Below are 19,134 nucleotides of genomic sequence, written 5' to 3' on the forward strand. Positions count from 1 at the left end.
AGCCTCCATCCCAAAAGCATAGGTTGGGAGAGCTTCCATGTTGCTGAATATATGGAGATAGGAGGAGAGTGGAATGCCTAGAGAGCATGCAAGCTCTTCATCCTTTCCTTTTCCTTTGCCCTATGCCTTTCTTCTATCTGCCTGTTCCTGAATTACATCCTTTCATAATAAAACAGTAATCTAGTAAATAAAACATTTCTCTGAGTTCTGTGAGCCATTCTAGCAAATTATTGAACCCAAGAAGGGAGTCATGGGGACCTCAATTTATAGCCAGTGGGTCAGAAGTACAGGTGACAACCTGGAACTGGCCATTGGCATTTCAAATGGGGAACGACAGTCTTGTGGGACTGAGGTCACAATTTGTGGGATCTGATAGTAACTTCAGCTAGATAGTGTCAGAATTGAAATGAATTCTAGGATGCCCTACTGGTGTCACAGGGAACTGGTTGTGTTTCTCCCAGCACACACATTTGGTGACCAGAAATGTCAGAAGAAAAGTATTATATATGTGAATAGTAAAGAAAAAAACATACAGGAGGAGAAGTGAGTTTTACCCACAGAACACTGTTCCATACATTTTATTAATATTAATTCATTATTCACCATAAGATCCATATAATGTATTATCTCTGCTTCACAGATGAGGAAATTAGGCTGAGGTTATGAAATTTATCCAAGGTGACATAGATAGTAAAGGGCAGGTCCAAGTTCTTAAACCACATTCCACTGACTTACTACTCTTCACACGGATCTACTCAAGAGAAGACTATGTGGGACTCGAAGCTGGGCAAAGAGGAAATGTCATTAAATTTGAATTACCAATAATATCTAACTGTTGTCACTCTAATTTGTCAGATATGGAGATAATCATTGAACATATTTGACAACCAGTTTAAATTTGCATTTGGAATTTTCATTGAAATGGTTAGAGGTATGAATTACAACTACCTCAGTTATTTTTCAGGAAAGAGAGACATTATTGTTAAATTTTTAGTTCTAAGACAGTTTTTCCATCTTATTGAATGAAGACACTTATCTTCTGTGACATGGTAACATTGTTACAGATTTTGGAGAGGCAAATTAATTTTTTTAGCTGTTAAATCAGAACAAAAGGCCCTCAAAGTATTATATTTATTTGACAGATACTCAGCAAATGGAGTCTGTTTCTCAAAACGCAAATAGTTATTTATTGTCTCAGTCGAAGTATTTGACCAACCTCTCACTTTGGCAGAATATTATCATGAGAACATATATTTATATTTTAGTTGTTATTGAACTCCTCATCACTGCAAGTTAAGCTTCTGCTCAGAGTGGATTCATCCAAACCCTGCCTGGCATTTCACTAAGGGCAGTGCACATGTCTGTGATATAGTAATGGACTCATAAACATAGGTAGGCCTGAATGTAAAAAAGAAATGAAAGGCAAGAATCAATATATTGCTACAAATTTAATTCATGCTACTTAAAAAAAAAGATTTTTATTTTATTTTATTTTATTTATTTTATTTATTCAGAGAAATGCAGAGGGAGAAGCAGACTCCCTATGGGGAGTCTGATGTGGGACTCAATCCCAGGACCCCAGGATCACAACCTGAGCCAAAGACAGACATGCAACCACTAAGCCACCCAGGAATCTAGTTGATGCTACCTTTTTGTTTTCAATCAAGAAATCCAAATATATTTTTTAAATTAAATACAATTATTTAAGGACTACATAAATATGAGTCAACATGATTGTTCAAGTAAAAAGTTTTATGGTATTTTATTTGGTCTTTGGATATTTTTATGAAATGTAATTTAGAATGGGTATTTACTGTAGTTATTTTTACCAATTTAAAATAATTTAAAAAGTATAAAAATAATATAATTTGTTCCCATAATTTATGGGAGATCCTGAAGGACCTTCTTAGAAGTGGACCCAGTAGAAGAACTCTGTTCTAAAACTTCACTCATCTTAGGAAGATGAGGATATTTGGTTCACCCAGTTAGAATATTTCTGTTATACTGGCATACATTGTTTTATATGCGTTGGACACAGTTATAGCCCTTTAAAAATGTAGATTAAAGAAAACAATATGAAGAATATCTGTTTTACTTATCTGGTATATACATTTAGAAAATCTGAAGCTTGATCTGAAGTATTATGATATCTATCAGGGGCACCAAGTCTCAGCGTTTACAGATAGATGCTGACAGGAATAAAGTGCCAGGAAGTTCTAAAGGAAGACATTGGTTATGAGACTTCTCAGGACAAAAGACAAATTGGGCAATAGCAGAATCTCTAGTTAAACAATATAAAATTCTCTACACTTGTTGTTATGCTACTAGATATTAGATTTATTAAATTATGTTGTCTCTTTCCTTGTTTACACTTCATTATAATCTCTTTGAACAGACACAATTTAGATGTTTGCTTCACTTCAAATATTATTACCAATATTATCATACCATTATTACCATTGCTATGTATGGAAACTAGAGTCTTGTTAGAATCCAACAAGTCTTTCTTGAATCAAGCTCTATTTTTTGAGACCCTGAAACAAATTCAATGTAAACATATTTACTTTACCATACGATATTAATTCTACTAAAAAAAACTTATATTACTTTAAAAATATTACTTATTGGGCTGTCTGGGTGGCTCAGTCACTTAAACCTGATTTAGTTCAGGTCATGATCTCAGAGTCGTGAGATCAAGCCTTGGTCGTGAGATCAAAATAAAAGTAAAAAATAAATGCATAAAAATAAAAGCATCACTTACTACTAGAGAAATAAATGTTTATAGACACTCTAATGCTTAATTTCTCCAAAGAGCCTAAAACATTTATGTATTATGACTGAAATAAGAATTTGTTAGTTGGTTTTCTTCTGTTTGGACTGTCAGAAAAAGGTTTTGAAACGAGAAAAGAAAATAGCCTGAATTTGTTCTTGCCACAACAAATTTTTCTTCTAAAATAGGAAAGAATCTCTACAGTTTAAAATATACTCAAGAAAATACAAAAATGGATTTATCTGCAAGAGAACCACATACCCATGGAAAGTAGTAAGTTCCACATATCTTCTTTTCAGAGTTCGCTTTAAAAATTCCATGATCTCACTAATCTCTCTCTCCCATGAGTCATTTAAAATTAATAATATTTTACCAAATACAAAATCCAAATTATTCTTTTGGTCTCTAGAATGACTAGTTAGTATTTGTGGCACATTTGTGCATATGTCATTTAAATTCTAATGCATGTATTCATTTGTTTATTTATTCATTCAAAACATATTTACTCAGCTTCCATCGTACCTGAAACTGTGCAGGGCATTGATTAGTATTGAATAATAGATTTTGTGATTTTTTTAAAGGTTCAAATTAGTCAAAGCAAACATTCTTAAAGATAGAAATGTGATTTATTATGATACTAACAAGATTCACTCTTGAGGGTCTAGTTCTCCCAATATTGGTATTATCTATAGGTATATCATTCTTCTCTATTCTTTTAGAAGCTCCTATTATGAATTTCTTTAAATGTATCTATCTGCCTAGTAGTTCGTGAACTACAGTATGTTTTGGAGCAGCTTATACTGTCTTTGATTGAGTTAATAATTAATAACTAAGACATAGTTGTCTTTTTCCGCTGTATCCCAAATCACCAGGCATATATCACGAACAAAATTATAGTAAACATTTATTGCTACATTTTCCATTCCCAATCCTTCATTTTGTCCATTCAGATCTCCAAAAAGACTGACACTCTCATGATGCCTCTGCCTACTGTTATACTCAGGTGTATTCTCTTGAGAGATACCCTGATCAACTTCCTCCTTCTTTACATCCCTTGGCTCTCATCAAAATTTACCTGTTTTGCAATCAATAATATAATCCTCTCTAATTCCTAAGGTAAGAACTTTTTAATCTAATAAGGTCAATGCGTTGTTTCTATGAGATGAATTCATTATATATAGAGCAGAGCTCTATGCCACAAACTCTAAAGTTGATGACATCTGCTTTTATTTATTCATGAGACAGGACCACATCTGTTTTTTAACAGTGATTTCTTGAGATGATTTTTAAGCCTGAACTGATAAATATCCCCTTTTATAAACTTTTACCCTGAAAATTTTCAAACATTCATAAAATTAGAAAAAAACACAATGAACTCCCATGTAGCCATTATGTAACATCCATTATTACTGACATTTTGCTAATTGCATGTAATCTAATCTCATTTTTCTGGAGCATTTTAAGGCATCCCAAATAACTCATAATTTCACCTATTATAAATACTTCATAATGTAGTTCTAAATAATAAATACATATAACCACAATGTCAATATCACCTCCAAAAATTGACAATAATTTCTTAATATCATTTCCAGTTGCTTCAAAAATGTTACTTTATAGTTGGCATGATCATATCAGTACCCAAAGAAGCTCTGCATATGCCAAAGTCAATATTTTAATAGTGAATATTATTGTTTAGATAGAAAAGTTATGTCTACACCACAGTGCAAGATAAACACAATGGAAGACTGTTTCATGTAGTAACTAAGTATCTTAGCTCTATAAATCAGTCTGGGCCCAGATCAGGGGCTGTGTTACAAGCTGCATAATATTGGATAAATTATTTAGTCTCTCTGAGCCTACTTTTTGAACTGTAAAATAGGAGTTGTGACCATTTAATGGGCATGTATATTTATTTACCTTATTTTTTATTTGAAAAAAAATTAAAGAGTTTATTTATTGAGAGAGACAGAGAGAGCATGAACAGAAGGAGGGGCAAGGGAGTGGGATAAGCAGACCCCAGAGTGGGAGAGTCTGAGTCGGGGTTCAATTCCAGGATCCCAGGGATCATTACCTGAGCTGATGTTAGGCATTTAACCAACTGAGTTACCTAGGTGCCTCTATACTTTAAAACAGTTTACATGGTCCTCAGAAATAGTTTTAATAAATGCATTTATTTTATTATTTAATGTAGGTGGATTTTTTTCTTCCTATATGTGTGTGTATGTTTACATTTTGCCTTAGAATGTGAAAATCTTAAGGTTTTAGGCACCAAAGAAAAATAATCACAACAGAGTTAATTCTTCCTGAACCTTAAAGAAAGGAGATCTTTCCAGGTAGCCATATCAGCTAAGGTTTTAGAGATACAGACAAACTAAAACTAATTGACACCAGCCTTTCAACATGATTAAGAAACTTTATTGGTGAATTTTCATAGTATCTGCAGAGTCTGCATGTGTCCCAAGTTGATATGCATATTCCACTTACTTAGAATATCACAGAAACAACACTCTAGGGTTTTAGATGTTCCTATGAAATTCAATTGATTAAAAGTTTGAATGCTGGCCCTAATTTGTTTGAAACCAATAAAAAGTGTAATTGTGTTCATTTACTCAAAGATACAAGAGTGTCACCTAGAGCTCAAGTTTCATCAACTATAGGCACATGGACCTTAGGAACCCAGTATATAATGGAACAGGCATATACTACTCATCAAAGTAACAGAAAACATAATGATTTTAAATTTTATATGACTTTCTTATGGAGCACAATATGATGTTTATTTTGGTGCCACAATTTAGGTTTTTAAAATATTAGATTGTTATATCAGTAGTTTTGATAGTTCCTATCAGTTTTTCCTGAAATTTTGTGTATCATCATAAAACAGCATTAACATCTGGTGAAATCTGAGTAAACTGCAGGTAATATTCTAAGAACAGGTTAAGGGAACTTATATAGTGAATAATAATGCAATTATATTTTAGGAGATTGCTGTATGTTAGTGAACTTTGTTCTTTTTTTTAAATTTTTATTTATTTATGATAGTCACAGAGAGAGAGAGAGAGAGAGAGAGAGGTGAGACATAGGCAGAGGGAGAAGCAGGCTCCATGCACCGGGAGCCCGACATGGGATTCGATCCCGGGTCTCCAGGATCGCGCCCTGGGCCAAAGGCAGGCGCTAAACCGCTGCACCACCCAGGGATCCCTGTTCTTTATTATCTCTAATACTCAGGAATTCTATGAGTGAGTGATTATATTCATTTTATAGATGTAATTAAATCATAGAGTAATGTTTGCAACACTGCCACGCTGGTAAGTGTGGGAGACCTTATGATATGTGTAACTGATCTTCTTGAGGTGATATTGTACTAGATTACATGCCACCTAATTCCATAGTACTTCAATCATGTCAATTGTCAAACCAAAGCACAAAATGACCACAGATTAAAGATAACAAAATATGTCATTTGTCTCCTTATGACCTTATAACTGAAACCACCTCAAATATCTATGCCACAACTGTAGTTATAACAGGCACTAACAGAAAAATTAGATAATCAGATTACCTAGAAATATGTTTTACTCATGAAAGAACATGTTATTTTTTTAAAGTCATTAAATGATAGTAGTATTAGTATCTCTTTCACTCTTAATGAGAATTTATCAACTATTAACTTTGGCATTATCAACATTTTGGGCCGAAAATTATTTTATGTCAGGGACTTTACTTCAATTTTTAAAGAGAATATGGTCTGCAACCATCTATGCCCAGCATCAGAATGTTGAAATTTGTGTGGTGATTCTTGAGGAAGGCCCTCATATATATATATATATATACATATGCCAAAATAATGTTGAAAATACTAGACTCGGATAGGTAGTGGAGCAGAACAGTTGTGAATAAAACCAGGTCTTTTCTGTTGTGCTTAATATCTAACAGTGTGAACCATTACTTTTAGTCAAAGTTTAAGAATTACGTTACAGCAGAAATGAACTTCAAAATTATATTTCTGGTAGATATAGGCTCTGGTACGATGTTTTCTACAAAGGCCTGATCCTAAGATTTTTCTATTTGCAAAGGCTAATCATTTATATGATTAAAGTAGTATAGATTTCCTATAGTTTTATGGTTTATCTTCATTTATGTTGTTTTTTGAAAATTGATATCTAATTTTAGGTGGGGCATTTTAATGAACAGACAAAAAATAAGCAAGTAAGTTCTATACTACCTCAAATTAAGCAATTCTCTCTTCTCTTTTTTCTCTCCTTTCCCTCCCCTTTTTCTGTCTCTCTCTCTACATATATATATAAATATGTGTATATGTATATGTATATAGTTAGGTGGTAGAAAAAGGTTAGAAGTAGAACAAAAGGATTGAAAATTGAGCAAAGATAATCTATATGGGGTCAGCCCGGGTGGCTCAGCGGTTTAGTGCCACCTTCAGTCCAGAGCCTGATCCTGGAGACCCGGATCAAGTCCCATGTCAGGCTCCTTGCATGGAGCCTGCTTCTCCCTCTGCCTGTGTCTCTGTCTCTGTCTCTTTCTCTCTGTCTCTCATGAATAAATAAGTAAATAATCTTAAAAAAAGATTATATGGTAAAAAAATGGAAGCAATATTGCATAGTGAGGGGGACTTCATTGACATTTCAAAGATAAATTTTGTATAATTTTAACTAGTTGTATGACTATGGGTAAGGTCTCATAAATATCTTTTGGAAAAAATAAAAAGCTGAATAACTGAACTGTCAGAGTTTCATTTTCCTTCTATAGAAACGAATTATATATATACTCTTCATATCACTCAAGAAACTTACAAATATTAAGTGAATTAATGAGGTCAGAAGTACATTATTTGCAGATATAAAAGATGTGTATTATAGAAACCCTCTCAATTTCCCATTAAAATATCCATAAATTTATAGAGTGACAACAACTATTAATAGTACTATAAGACAACATTTAAGTCATAGCCTGGACAAAAATCTCAACTAAATGCCTAGTCACTCCTTTTTATTTTCTAAATTATTTTAGCAATACTCACTAAACATGGGGTTCAGTTTTTCTATTTGAAGTTTCCTCTACCAGTATAATTTTTTTAGTCTTTGCATTTGACCTTGTCTTAGTAATATCAACAATAATCCCAGAATTCAATAAGTACTTTTTAGTGGTTAGAAATTATCATTTTTAAATTTTCTTTTAGTAAGCTCATAGTTCTTTTACATTTATATATGTAACTTTTTTCTTCTTTGTGAATAGCAAAGCAAATAAAAAGAAAGTAAATGAAATACATTGTATGGAGAATTAATTTAGTGAGCATGTATAATTTTGCCTGCAAATAGCATTAAGATACTAAGCTACTGGAGATAGATTATTTGATGTGATATATTAGCATCCCAGAAAGCAAGCTACGTATCAATTCAAATTCATTAAGTCTAATACAATTTCCCCCAAGTCATACAAGAATCCTTCATGATGAAACAATAGAAGTAACAAAAAAGCTTATATACATGAAATTGACTTCCTGTGTGTATATAGATAGATGATAGATAGATAGATAGATAGATGTGTGTGTGTGTGTGTGTGTGTGTGTGTGTGTGAGGAAGCTATATGATATTTATTTTTAGTTGAATTTTTGAGAAAAAAATGTATTCAATCACATCAAAAATGTATTTTAAGTAGAAAACACTAATGCAATAGAATAGGTATGGATAAATTTTATAAAAGTTTTTAAATGCACAAGGATGAAACAAATATCAAAAGGAAAACTGAAGTATTCTTTAAGAAAATGAAGTTACTTCTGTTAAGTAAAAATTCACCTTATTTCAACTGCTTTGTATGTTCATGTTCTGGCATATTGGGTTTTCTTCAAGAGAAGCACTAATTTACTTTGTAGTGTGGAGAAACTTTCTATTAGTATTTACAAACTCAATGCTGCCTTGTCTTGTGAAACATGCTATTAACTGTTAATCCACACAACACCCCTTGTTAAATAGCTCATTATTATTATCTTCACTTTCCAGCTGAAGAAACACACCAAGAGAGGTCACAGAGTGAGTCAAGGCCAGGATTAGCAATGAAAAGCACCCAGTTGTTGGTGCTTTCCTTGGTCTACCCGGCCACGCTAAATAGGTGAGATGGCCTGCCTGGATAGCCACAAAGAATGGGAGCTGACCCAGAGCTTGTGTAACCAAACTCCTTATTAAAGACAGCCTGTGTAGTCCTTGCCTCTGGACTTCTTACAAGTTGCCCTAAATTTGAATTGGTGGGGCCTTCACTAATATTCTTGACCTAGATCCTGAACGTTGCCCTTACTATTCCTCACCTCATGTCACCATCACCACTGAAACCCTATGAGTTTACCTGTGGTTTGCTCTACTCTGAACCCATTTCTAAGGAGAGAAAGGTAAATAGTACTGAGGGCATTTTACAACCTAGGTGATATTTCTGGAGGGACTGGAACCTGTATTAATTCTCTGAAAAATTGAGACCAAATTTATCATCTTTGTGGGTTTTTTAATCTAAATGTTTGAGAAAAAATAAATGCACATGTAATAAAAACTAAGTGAAACTCTGGACAGTGGCTACAGTAGAAGCAAGATAGAGTATATTTTATGAAATATTGGTAGACAAAGGAGACATAAATTTTCTAAATAATTAATTTGGAATTGTTAGGAAGTCATTTACAGTAGCAAGTACTTTAAGCTTAAAAAGAAGTATGATCAAGAAAATAGAAGATAACTCTTAAAACCATCAATAGCCAGCACAAATACAGGGCTTTGTTGGAACTACATAGCTTCTATGTTTTTTGAAATGTGGAAGACATGGGTTACCAGTAATGTTTATCAAAAACATATTCTTGGGGTGCCTGGGTAGCTCAGCGGTTGAGCATATGCCTTTGGCTCAGCCCATGATCCCAGAGTCTAGGGATCAAGACCCATATCCAGCTTCCTGCAAGGAGCCTGCTTCGCCTTCTGCCTATGTCTCTGCCTCTCTCTGTGTGTCTCTCATGAATAAATAAATAAAATCTTAAAAAAAACATATTCTTATTTTAATTAATCTAATATCTTATTGAGAAATAAAGACAATTAAGGTTTACCTATTGGAAATATATCCTACTAGTATTAAAATATTTAATATATTTGATGTAACTGATGAAATTTATAAAATGTTTTGCTTTGTATCATGAAATGTGGTTCTAAGTCATTTTTTCTTTAACTTAAATGAAATGGAAAAAAATTCCCCAGGGTGGGGGAAATAATAAAATATGTTAAAATTGACAGGAAAAAAAAATAGAAGTTCAAATTATCCCATTATTTAGTAAAGCAACTGAATATGTTATTAAATTTTTCATACTAAAAAAAATCACATTTTAAATCTGGACCAGATAGCTTCACTATTAGCTATTCTTCCACACATTTAGGAAGAGATAATAATTCTTTTTTTTTTTTTTTTTGAGATAATAATTCTTCAGAACACTTTTACAGAAGAGCAAAACAAGGCACAGTCTCCAGCTCACCTTATGGGATTAACATAGACTTTACTCTAAAATTTTAAAAGGACATAATGAAAAAGGAAAATTACTGACAAATTTTTTTGGAAAACATAGTTGAAAATCTCTAAATGGAATGTGAATAATCAAACTTTTATAAAACAGATAACATAACATTATGTAGATTTATTTTAGATCTGAACAGCAGTTTAATATTCAAAAAGCAATCAATTTAATTCAACACACTGACAGAATAAAGGAGGGAAATGGTATAATTATATCAATAAACCAAAAAAAGCTTCTGATAAAAGTCAATATTCTTTCATGATAAAAACTTTAAGCAAACTAGAAATAGAGGAGAATCTTCTTAATCTGGTAAAGGGTATCTACAAATGTCTACAGCATACATTATATTTAGTTAAGACATATAAAAAATTTCCCATCAAGACTGAGAACAAAAAAGTCTGATATCATCACTTTTATTCAACCGTGCACTGAATGCACTGGCCTGTGCAATAATATTATCAACAGAAATAAAAATTAAAAGTTTAGAAAAGAATAAATAAATGGACACTGTTTGCAAATGGCATTATTGTGTACACAGAATATCCAGAAGCATTCATAAAGTGTTAGAATCAGTAAGTAAATTTAGCATGACTGTTGGATTAAAAAAACAATTAGAAAATAAAAATTTTAAAAGAAAGCATTAATTTTTGCATCAAACATAAAATTCATATATATTTATCTAATAAAAATTGTGCAAAACCTTTGCACATAAAATTACAAAATATTACTTAGAAAAATTAAAGGAGAGGTAAATAAATGAAAGAATTTACTAAAGATTGTAAATATGTCAATTCTTTCCCAAATTAGATAGATTAATTAAATTGATTCAATTCAATCCCAATTAAAGCCATAATTTCATTTTTATAGACACTGATAAGTTTATTTTAAAATTCAAATGAAAATACAAAAACATCAAGATGAAGCAAGGCAATCTTGAATGAAAATAAAGTCAGAGTATTTACATTACTATATATCAAAGCTTACCAAGAAATCATAATAAGACATTATGATATTGACACAAGAATAGAAAATCTGGCCAATGGCATATATAATAAAGCATCATATAAACAGCCATAGACTTATGTTAAGGGTGACATTGCATTGCAGTAAGGAAAAATTATGTTAATAAATCTTAATCTTTATGTCCTGAATACACCAAAATTGATTCCAGATGAAGTGTAATCTAAATGTGAACTACAAAACAATAAAGGTTGTAGGCAATAATATACGTGAATGTTTTCATGACCAAAATTGTAGCTTTCTTAATGAGGAAACAAAAGGCACTAGCCAAAGATAACACTAATAATTTGTGCCTCATAGAAATTAACAGCTCCTATTTATCAAAATATTCTATGAAGACAATTTACAAGGCAGAATGAGAAAAAAACATGTATATTTATATACATATACATTATATATACAATACTTAGGAAAAATAAAAAAACTATATAAAAAAACTTCTACAGCTCAAGAAACATAGATGACCCCATAGAAAAAGAGTAGGCAAAAGATTTGGAAAGGCATATCACAAAAAGGCCACCTAAATGGCTAATAAACCATTGTTTAAAAGTGATCAGTACTATTAGTCATCAAATACATACAAATTAAATCTACTGTGTGACAGATTTGTCTAATATGTACATGAGGAAAAGTATAAATTCCTGATGAATGAAATAAAATAAGAACTAAATAAATAGAGAGGTATTCCATGTTCATAAATAGGATTCAGTGTTGTCAACATATCGTTCTTTCCAACTTGATCTATAGGTTCAATAAAATTCAATCAAAATCTCAGCAAAATATTTTGTGGATATTGACAAACTGATTCTAACGTTTAGATGGAGAAGCAAAAGAATCAGAATCAACAGTATAATACTGAAGAACAAATCTGGGGACTCACAGTACCTGACTGAGACTTACTGTAAAACTACAGTAATCAAGACAATGTGATATTAATGAAAGAATAGAGAAGTAGATCAATGGAACTGAATAGCAAAACCAGAAATAAACCCATGCAAACACAGTCAGTTGATTTTTGGCAAAGGAGCAAAGGCAATAAATTAGATAGAAGATAATCTTTTCAATAAATGCTATGGAACAACTAGACATACACTTCTTGATGAATAATGAATCTTGATTCATAAAAAATGAATCTAGATAATTTAGACTGACTTTATGCCCTTCACAAAAATTAATTCAAACTGGAAAAAATTCAAAACTATAAAACTAGAAGATAACATAGGAGAACACCTAGATGACCTTAGATACGATGATGACTTTTTAGATACAACACCAAAGGCACAATCCATGAAATAATCAATAATCAATAAGCTGGATTTCATTAAAATTGAAATTTCTGTGAAAGGCCATGTCAAGAGAATAAGGGTATAAGCTACAGACTGGGAGAAAATATTTGCAAAGACTCATCTGATAAAGGGCTGTTATCCAAAATGTACAAAGAGCTCTTATTTTCTCAAGATTTATTAGAGAGAGGGGGAGAGAGAGAGAGCACAAGCAGTGTGGGGAGGAGCAGAGGGAGAGAGAGAATCCCCAAGCAGACTCAGTATGGAGCACAGAGCCCAATGCAGAGCTTGATTCCAGGACCTCAAGATCATGACCTGAGCTGAAATCAAGAGTCATACACTTAACCAACTGAGCCGCCCAGGCATCCCCCAAATATACAAAGAATTCTTAAAACTCAACAATAAGAAAATGAACTACTGATCTAAAAATGGGCCAATGATCTAAACAGACACTTCCCCAAAAAAGATATGCAGAGAGTAAGTAAGCATATGAAAAGATGTTCTACATCATATGACACCAAAAAAGTACAAATTAAAATAATAGGGAGATATCACTACATAGTTATTGGAAGGGACAAAATATAGAACACTGACAACACCAAATGTTGGCAAGAATGTGGAGCAATGGGAACTTTTATTCATTGTTGGTGAAAATGCAAAATGGTACAGACAACACTTTAGAAGACAGTTTGGTGACTATACAAAACTAATATATTCTTATCATATGATGAAGTAGTCACTCTCCTTGGGAATTACCCAAAGGTTGAGAACATATGTCTACACAAAAAACCTGCACACAGATTTTTTTTAAAGATTTTATTTATTTATTCATGAGACACAGAGAGAGAGAGAGACAGAGAGAGAGAGAGACAGAGACAGAGACAGAGAGAGGCAGAGACCCAGGCAGAGGGAGAAGCAGGCTCCATGCAGGAAGACTGACGTGGGACTCAATCCCGGGACTCCAGGATCACACCCTGGGCCAAAGGCAGGTGCTAAACTGCTGAGCCACCAGTGCTGCCCCTGCACACAGATGTTTACAGCAGCTTTATCCAGAACTGCCAAAATTTGAAAGCAACCAATATGTCCCCAGTAGGTGAATGAATTAATAAACTGTAAAACAATAGAATTATAGTATTCTAGATTATAAACAACAGAATATTATTCAATTCTAATAAGAAATGAGCTATCAAGCCATGAACAGACATGGAAGAAACTTAAATGAATATTGTTAAGTGAAAGAAGCCACATACTCTAGGATTCCAACTATATGACATTCTGGAAAGAAACAATTGTGGAAATGGTATAAATAATTGGATCACTGTGGGCAGGGGATAGGATAAATAGGTCACTGAGGATTTTCAGGGCAGTGAAAATATCCTGTATCATATTATAATGATGGATCCATGTCCTTACATATTTGTCTAAGCCACAGAATATACAACAGGAAAAGTAAATCTTACTGTAAATTATGGCCTTTGGGTGATTACGATGTGTCAGTGCAGTTTTTGCTCCTAATAAAGGTACCACTGGTGAGAAATGTTGATAATGGGGAGGGAGCATGCATAAATGGGAAAGAGGGCCTATGGGAAATCTGTACCTTCCTCTTGGTTCATTGTGAACCTAAAACTGCTCTAAACAAATTAAAGTCTTAAAAAAGATTACATAAAACACACACACACACACACACACACACACAAGGACACCACTATCTATCTGCCAGAAATGCTGGGGGCAAGTATGGTCAGTGAGAATATGAATAAGTACAATGCTTTTGGATAGCTGTCTAGCAGTTTATCTCCTAAAGCAAAACATGCTAATATCTCATGACACAACAAATACACTATTGGATATTGAAAATTTGAATATATATGTGCACTGAAAGATGTTTAAAAATTAACAATACCATTATCTGATATAGTGAAATACTGGAAACAACCTAAATATCCATGAAGAGAAGAATTAATATAATTTTAGAATACTGGTATTCTAAATGGAATATTTCATGGCAAAAACATAAGAAATCTATTTCTACAAGCAACAACATAGATAGTCTCACAGACATAGCAATGAGTGGAAGAAAACAGACATATACATAAAAATACTGTATAATTACATTTATACAAATGCCCCCAATAGGCAAAACAATCTGTGTGATAGAAGTCCTAATAGCTGTTCTTTTGGGGGATGTGGGAGGAGCATGGTTGCTAGATGAGTATAAGGGAAGCTTCTAATAATTTTGTATATCTTGTTCTGGGGGGTAGTTATATATTAAATATATAAAAATAATAGAATATTCTATGTAAGAGTACATTTATGTATGTATATATATGTGTATATATAACACACACACATATATGTTACGCATTACACATTCTTAGAAAATGTAAATAAAACGCAGAGATCAAAGACAAAGGGCATAAAATATTTTCCTTTTTTTTCACAATTGTATAACAATGACTAAATCCAGTAACAAATCTAATCTAAACAGACCAAGGTGAGGCTAAGAGAAAAATAACTACTACTTAATCCTACAATCAAATTCAACAATTTCTATTACTTGTCAATAGATATTTTCTCATTAAGCAGCCATTGTTCATAGATGCCAATTGTTTCAGGTGAATTTTCAAGGTAAAAATTTCCTTCTGTAGGTATATATTGCCTTTCTTAAATCTAGGCACTACTGTACAAATAAATTCTCAAGCCATAAAGGACATCAAAACAGCCAACATACCAACACTATTAAAAAATAAATCCAAAAAAAAATAAAAAATAAAAAAATAAATCCAAAGTACACATTTTTCTTGCCATGAACCAAATTCAAAATGTGTCCAGGTTATCTGTAGTGAAGCTTGAGTGTGTTTTATTCCCTTCTTGATTCAAAACACCAGAGAGATCCTTCATGCCAGCTGGTTGCAGCAGAAGCCAAACACAGAAATGAAACAGCAAATTATAAAGCCACCAGTGCTGCTTCCCACTTAAACACCCTGCCCTGTTATCAAATGTCATACTGTTCCTCATTCCAGCATCCTCCCCTTAGATTTGGCGATCTAACATTTTAATTTTAAGCACTCTATTCCATAATAATAAAATAAACAAAATTTTCTAAATCTACTGCCTAGATGCAGGCACAGATACTCTTTAGCTTTGCACACTATTACTCATGTCCTGAGCTAACTTTATTATGGTTACTCTGATTATTAATACTTTCCTGGCTAATCAGTATCTTTGAGACCTCTCCATATTTAGCCTCAGCCATTCTATTTCAGTCTCTTACCCGCCCCATTCTTTTGCAAATTTAGGATGAAAGACAAACAGACCAGGTCTAATGGGGCATTATCACTATCCTTGCTGCTCTGAGCTCTTGGGACTCAGGTGAAAAATCTCATGATAGCTTCATTATCATGGGTTAAAGAGGTAATATGTGTCCCTAAAGAGAAGCATATTCACTCATTCATATTGCAAGTTGGAATTAGGTTATAAGAAATCTCCCTTTTATTTCAGTTTAGTATTTCATACTGTTGAGGCATAATGTATACACAGCAGTACCTGTTCTGATCCATATACTGTCTTTGTCTTTCAAAAACAACCTAATAAATATAACACCATATTCTAACAATAACTGAAAGAGTTACAAAATCTTACCACTGAAAAAGATAAATCAAATTATGAAAGAAATTGTGTGTCATCCTTGTGCAGGGGCCATGCTAATCTTCTCTGTATCGTTCCAATTTTAGTATATGTGCTGCCGAAGCGAGCACAAATTACAAAAGAAATTTACAGACGAAGACATGACTAAGAAAGATCCATGACTTGCTCAAGATCACACCACCACTCACTTGGTATTAAGTAATGCTTGTATTTTATTACTGTGTTATAGAGGTAAACAGAGAAACAAAGGGAGTAATTTCTAGCCCTTGGAAAACTGGGTAGAAGAATATTCTCAAAAATGTTTTACTGATGGGGTGCATAGTAACAACTTTTGAGACAACTGACTTATGTAGGCTATACTACTTTGCCAGCATGCTATTTAGTAGAATACATATCTGTTATATATATATACATATACATATGTATATATATATGATATTTAGTAGGATATATATGTTATATATCTGTAACATATCTGATACATGTTATATCTGTTACATATATCTGTTATAAATACATAGTATATATGAGCATATTTCCTTTATCAAAATATGAACTTCTTGGTTTAATAATCCATATTTTGTACTCTTCAGTGTTAACCTTTTCACATCTAAAATCTGGAGAGTATGAATTAGGTCAAACCCTATTCAAACCCTAATCAAGTTTAGTTTTCATAGCATGAATATTCCAAATTTAATGGATCAGTTTTGCTGAGTCCAGTTTTGAATTCTTTCAAGAGTGGTAGCACATATCTAAACCTGCACTGTCTTTCAGATTCCCAAATCGATTCATGCAACAACTACCAAATAACATATTTCAATAACTACAACACACTGGCACTATTATATAAATTCCTATAAGAAACACACTGATGGATCCCAATTACCAAGGGAAATTGACTGGTGGTTTGGTGTAAGCAAGGAGGACTATGTTTGGAACCCAGGAAATTTTCTGAGGTTTCTTTTTTTAGTACTTCCATGCCAACTGTAAAGATTAATGGAAAACTATGGGAACCAGAAAAGGAACTGATTGAGGATTCAGACCTTTCAGGAAGGCAGGAAGGAAGACTTGGATCTATATCACCAGTTCCAAGAAACTGTGATTCTACCTTACATTCTTTTAAGGTCCCATAAAAATACGTAAGAGCTTTAAACACTCCCAAACTGGAACAGGTATTTGCAAAACCATTCCTCGCTTCCCTGGATGGTCACCAAGATGAAGTCAATGCTTGGCAAAGCATCCAAAGAGGCTGGCTACTATCCTTTCTGGGGCATGTGATGGAGAGGTTAGAATTTGGAACTTGACAAATGAAAATGTATCTGTACAATACAAACACATGAGGGTTTTATAGAAGGAATATGTACTCTTTTATGTGGGACTTCTTTTATTTTACTGTTGGTGATGACAAAACCGTGAAGTAGTGGAAAATGAATAGACCAGGTTATGGAAAGGGAGGAACCAGCCATTGCATAAATATTAGAAAAGGGAGTATATACAGGAATTGATCATCGCTGAAAGAAGCTGTTTTTGCAACATGTGGACAACAAGTAGACATTTGGGATAAACAAAGAGCCAATCCTACATATTCAATGACCTGGGGGTTCGACAGTATAACTAGAGTTAAATTTAATCCAATTGAAACATTTCTCTTGGGGAATAGTACTTCCAACAGGAATACAGTGCTTTATGATATGAGGTAAGGTATTCCTCTGAAAAAGATCATCTTAGAGATAAGAACGAATATGATCTGTTGGAATCCTATGGAAGCTTTAATTCTTACTGCAGCAAATGAAGATTACAACTTATATACTTTTGATATGTATGCACTGAACACTCCTGCAGTGGTACATAAGGATCACATATCTGTAGTGCTTGATGTACATTACTCTCCCAATAGGAAAGAGTTTGTGTCTGCCAGTTTTGATAAATCTATTTGAAACTTTCCTGTGGACAAAAATAGAATCAGGGAAATCTATCACACAAAAAGAATGCAACATGTTATCTGTGTAAAATGGACTTCTAACAGCAAATATATTACATGTGGATCTGATGAAATGAACATTTGTCTGTAGAAAGCTAATGGTTCTGAATATTGGGTATGCTTACATAACAAGAAAAAGCAGCCAAGATTACAACCAGAAGTCAAAAGAGAAATTTCAGCATCATTCGCATATAAAGTGCCTTGCTTGTCACCAATTTCTATCAAAATCTATCTACAGCCATATCCAGGAACAGCACATCATGAAAGAAGCCTGTCAACGAAAGGAAGTGAATCATCTCAAACACCGCAAGCCTGGATCTGTTCAGATTGTGTCAGAAAAGAAGTAGTACTTAGTGACAGTTGTGAACTAATACTTGGTATTCCCACCAATCCTGACATATAATTATTTATTACATTTTTATTTGCAAACTTAGCAAATAAAAATACTCACTCTAGAAAATAAGTTGAGTTACATGTATAGAACGCTACCCTAAAAAATTAACCTGAAAAGTAGCTTAGTTGATATCCAACATTTTATCCATGATCTGCTTTCTTATTTCATTGAGGAATACAGCATTTGTCAATCTAACCTACTTTTACTGTTAGAAAATGCAGATATACCTTCACTCTGATCTATTATTGTAGATATACTATACGTTTGGATTTACATTTAAGCCCAAACATCTCTTTTGTTAACTTTAGTATTACTTGGGATAATTATTGCAATGATTCTTCCTATGATTATCCATAACATGTGGAAGAATTATGTCAGAATTTTTTTCAATTCAATAGATTTTCTGTGCTTTATTTGAGTTTTCGGGACTTTAAAGATGATCACTTATATAACTTTTATAAATAATTATAATTTAGAGTCAAG

The 19,134-nt window shown here is 33.0% G+C and overlaps 1 long non-coding RNA gene, 1 other non-coding gene and 1 pseudogene across 2 annotated transcripts in view; 1 reads left to right on the forward strand and 2 right to left on the reverse strand.

Moving 5' to 3' along the window:
• LOC144300480 (uncharacterized) overlaps window positions 1-19,134 on the reverse strand; it is a 118,189-nt gene that overhangs the window by 40,865 nt on the left and 58,190 nt on the right. The window lies entirely within an intron of this gene.
• Window positions 13,459-18,628, forward strand: LOC144300117 (DDB1- and CUL4-associated factor 13-like; annotated as a pseudogene).
• On the reverse strand, window positions 16,279-16,386 carry LOC144300696 (U6 spliceosomal RNA). Its single transcript, XR_013367499.1, has one exon. It is a non-coding gene; the product is annotated as a U6 spliceosomal RNA (small nuclear RNA).

The sequence above is a fragment of the Canis aureus genome, chromosome 28 (genome assembly GCF_053574225.1).
Source record: "Canis aureus isolate CA01 chromosome 28, VMU_Caureus_v.1.0, whole genome shotgun sequence".
NCBI lineage: Eukaryota > Metazoa > Chordata > Mammalia > Carnivora > Canidae > Canis > Canis aureus.